Source organism: Penaeus monodon, chromosome 1, assembly GCF_015228065.2.
Source record: "Penaeus monodon isolate SGIC_2016 chromosome 1, NSTDA_Pmon_1, whole genome shotgun sequence".
In the NCBI taxonomy this organism is placed as follows: Eukaryota; Metazoa; Arthropoda; class Malacostraca; order Decapoda; family Penaeidae; genus Penaeus; species Penaeus monodon.
In genome coordinates, this window is record NC_051386.1 from 55,106,115 (window position 1) to 55,111,114 (window position 5,000).

The 5,000-nt window shown below is 35.9% G+C and overlaps 1 protein-coding gene across 4 annotated transcripts in view; it reads right to left on the minus strand.

Annotated features, from left to right (window-relative positions):
- The window catches only part of LOC119574576 (nitric oxide synthase-like protein), a 111,079-nt gene that overhangs the window by 31,120 nt on the left and 74,959 nt on the right, over positions 1-5,000 (minus strand). The window lies entirely within an intron of this gene.

Here is a 5,000-nt window from a genome sequence, read left to right on the forward strand (position 1 = left end):
GAAGGAGGGAAATGTTATTGTTTTGTTGTCTATGTTGTTAAATAGTTGTTGTTTTATGATTTATGTTATATATATATATATATATATATATATATATTATATATATATATATATATATAAATAATTTAATTTACTTTTTTTTTTGGGGGAGGCATGTGATTTGCGGGAAGATGGTGATTGGCGGAAGCAACAGGAGAGAAATGTTATTGTTGTTAAATAGTTGTTGTTTTTATGATATATGTTTTTTATATGTATATGCATATATGTATATTTTTTTAGGGGTGGGGGGGGAAGAAAATGGTGATGGCGGATCTGTTGTTATTTTATTGTTGTTCTTGCTTTTATTGTTGTTAAATAATTGTTGTTTTTATGATATCGGATCGGGAAGACACAGGGAAAAATGTGCGTGGCGGGAAGCAACAGGAGAGACAGATGTCGTCATTTTGTGCTATTTTATTTTTAATTTTGTTTTATAATAATAATCATAATGATAATAATAATAATAATAATAATAATAATAATAATAATAATAATAATAATAATAATAATAATAATATATGATAATAATAATAATAATGATAATAATAATATATATATATATATATATATTTTTTTTGGGGGGGGGGAGGTATGTGTGTGGCGGGATGATGGTGATGGCGGATCTGGAAGGAACAGGAGGGAAACGTAGTTATTTTTTGTTATTATTTTTAATGTTAAATAGTTGTGTTTTTTAATATATATACATATACACACACACACAAACACACACACACACACACACATATATATATATATATATATATATATATATATAATATATATATATATATATATATATATATATATAATAAATAATATAAATTATATATATATATATATATATATATATATATATATATATATATATATATATATATATATATACACAATTGTTTCTTCGTTTCGTTTCTTTGGTTGGCATCGGATCAGGGCGGGAAGCAAGAGCAGAGACAAATGTCGTTAATTTGTGTTATTGTTTTTATTGTTAAATAGTTGTTGTCTTTATATGTTTCTTTTCTTTTCTTTATCTTTTTAATGTATTTTTGGGGGTTGTATCGCATCTGGAAGACAGAGGGACGTGTGTGCTTGGCGGGAAGATGGTAATGACGGATTTGGAAGGAACAGGAGGGAAACGTCGTTATTTTTATTCCTTTCATTATTGTTAAATAGTTATGGTTTTTATGATATACGTTTTTTAATTTTTATTTTTTATTTATCATTTTTATTATTATTATTATTTTTTTTTTTGAGAAAGGGGGATATGTGATTGGCGGGAAGATGGTGATGGCGGATCTGGAAGGAACAGGAGGGAAACGTCGTTATTCTATTGTTATTATTTCTATTATTGTTAAATATTTGTTGTCTTTATGATATGTTTCTCATGATATATGCTTTTAATCTTATTTATTTTATTTATCTATTTATTCATTGTAAGGACAGAGGGAAATGTGTGCGTGGCGGATCCTGAAGCATGTTATTATAGTTTTCAATATTACTAAGTAGTTGTTGCTGTTCTTATGAGATACGTGTTTTTATTTATTTATTTATTTTTTTTTGTTTTTGGTATCGGATCTGGATATTATTATTATTATTATTATTATTATTATTATTATTATTATTATTATTATTATTATTATTATTATTATTATTATTATTATTATTATTATCATCATCAAAGTTGTTGTTTATGTCTTTTCGTTTTGTTTCTGTTTCTGTTTTTTTTTTCTTTCTTTACGATTTATTTTTTGGGTGGTTGCTATCGGGTCTGAGAGGAATAGGGGAATACATTTATTTAATTTATTTGTTTAATTATTGTTATTGCTTTGTCTGCGATTCTAGCGATAGTTCGTTAATTGATAGACACACACACACACACACACACACACACACACACACACACACACACACACACACACACACACACACACACACACACACCACAGTTCTCATTTTCTATTTTCTTTTCTTTTTTCTCTCTCTTATTTTACCAGCCAGTAACATTCGCCCCAAAGACAACGTCAGTCTTCAATTTTTTATCCAAGATCCTTGATTTGCTTCCATCATCTTGTTTATTCAACTCCCCCCCCCCATTCCTTCAGGCAACTTCCTCCTCCTCCTCCTCCTCCTCCTTTTCTTCCTCCTCTTCCTCTTCCTCTTCTTCCTATTTTCTACTATTCTTCTTCCTCCCATCCACCCCCCCCCTCCTCCTCCTCCTCTTCCTTCCTTCCTCCCCATCATGCTATCCTCTACTATTTCTCCTCTCCCCCCCCCTCCTCCTCCTTCTCTTCCTTTTCCTCCTCCTCTTCTTCTTTTTCCTCCTCTTCTTCTCCTCTCTCCCCCCCTCCTCCTCCTTCTCTTCCTTTTCCTCCTCCTCTTCTTCTTTTTCCTCCTCTTCTTCTCCTCCTCCATCTTCTCCTCCTCCTCTTTCTCCTTCACCTCTTCCCCTTCTTCCTCCCTTCCGGGGGGAGAGAAGGAGAGGGGAGAGAGATGGGGGGGGAGAGAGAGAGAGGAGAGAGAAGAGAGAAAGAAGGGGAGGGGGAGGGGAAAAAGAGAGAGGAGAATAGAGAGAGAAAAAGGAGAGAGAGAGAGAGAGAGAGAGAAAGAGAGAGAGTTTTGTTGTTATTTATTGTTATTTTTGAAAATATTTATTCGTGTTTTTGTTTCCGTTGTTGCTGTTGCTATTAAGAGAAAGAGTGAAAAAGAAAGAGAGAGAGAAAGAGAGAAAAAAGAAAGAGAGAAAGAAAAAGAAACGAATAAGAAAATATAAATAAAAAACGGGAAGAAAAAGGAACAATTTTAAGAGAGAAAAAGGGGAGAAGAGAGAGAGAGAAAAAAAAAAAAAGAGAGAAGAAAAAAAAAAAATAGAGACTTGAAGAAAGAGAGAAAGCGACGAGGGTAGTCATTAACATTATAGGCCTCGGATGAAGTCTTAATTAATCCGCCAAAGTAATTAATATTGAGGCCAGTCCCGCCCACGAACGAAATTTGTTTGCACAGAGGACAGTTTCCTCTAAGTTTATACAAGACGAATCTTCGGCTGAGGGGGGAGACGGGGAGGAGGAGAGGGGGAGGAGGAGAGGGGGAGGAGGAGAGGGGGAGGAGGAGGGGGGAGGGGGAGAGGGGGGGAGGGAGGGGAGGAGGGAGGGGGGGGGGGAGGAGGGGAGAGGGGGAGGGGGAGAGGGGGAGGAGGGAGGAGGGGAGAGGGGAGGGGGAGAAGGGGAGGAAGAAAGGGGGGGGGGGGGGAGGAGAAGGGGGAGGAGGGGAGGGGGGGGGAGGAGAGGGGAGGAGGAAGGGGGGGGGGGGGGGAGGAGGAGAGGGGGAGGGGGAGAGGGGAGGAGGAGAGGGGGGGAGGGGGGGGAGAGGGGGAGGAGGGGAGGGGGAGGAGGAGAGGGGGAGGAGGAGAGGGGGAGGAGGAGACGGGAGGGGAGGGGGGGGAGGAGATGGGACAGCGGGGAAACGAGGAAGAGGGGGAAAATCAGAACCCAAAAGTAGTCCCCCTTAAAAAAAAAAACACACCCCCAAAAACCAACACAAACACACACACACACCACACACACACACACACACAAAATACAACAATCCACGACACACAACACACACACACACACTAAAAAGCACACACACACACACACAAAACACACACCACACACCAACACCCCACACACACACATTCACCCCCCCAAAAAATCACACGAACACTAGCCCGAGCCCAAAACCCCAAAACCCTTGTCAACTTCCCCCTTCTTTTTTTTACTTCCTTTTTTCCTCTCTTTCTTAAATTCCCATTTCTCTCGTTTTCTCAAAATTTATTAGTTTTCTGTATTTTACGCTTTCTTTCCTTTGTCGCCTTTTATTACTGATATTTCCATTGTTATTGTTTGTTATTGTTCTTGCATTTCTGATCTCATGTGATTTTTCTTGTCTGTTTTTCTTCCGTTTCTCATCTCCACTCATTTACGTTTTGTTTGTTAGAATATCCATTTATGGCGGAGAGGTCTCCTCGTGTTTTAACCTGGAGAAGAGGGAAAAGTGAAAATGAAGATAGGGTAGATAGCTATGTTTGATTGATAGACAGAGGTACAAAAAACACACACACACATACCTATAGGGTGTATGTAGATAGATAGATAGGGGAAAGATGGGAGAAGATAGACAGAAGATATGTATTGTGTGTGTGGTTACACACACACACACACACAACCCCACCCCACACACACACACACACACACACACACCCACACACACCAAAATATATATATAATATATATATTTTATAATTAAAAAATATTATATTTATATATACACAATATACATAATACATATCTAAAATTTTTCTATCATCTACCCCTTTATTCCATCTATCTATCTACATACAACATTATGTCTGTGTAGTATATTATATGAATCTTCATATATAAATAAATAATATATATTATAAATATATAATTTTATATATATATAATATTAAAACATACATATATAATTATATATATATATATAATAATATATATATATATATATATAATATATATATATATATTATATATGAGTGTGTTGTGGGTCTATATAGCCTATATTTAAATTTTAATAATTTCAATACATTCATATATATAATTTTAAAGGGATATATAAGTACCAACCATATCCATATAAAATATATTATATATAAATTATATATATATATAATATTAAATAATTAATATATTATATATTTTTTTTTTTTTTTTTTTTTTTTTTTTTTTTTTTTAAAGCGGACATAAACCTCCCTCTTCACTTTTGAGAGGCTTTTTGGCGTCCACCCTTGCTAATTGGATGCTTCCCAAATAACCGGTTTGGGCGCGCTAACATTTGTGCCACGGCGGCGACTTCCCTACGAACTGCGTTCGCTTCTCAAGGGATAGTCTTTTTTTATCCCCGGAAGCGAGCTCGATCGCAGTAGCGCGGCACTTTTACGACTGCCG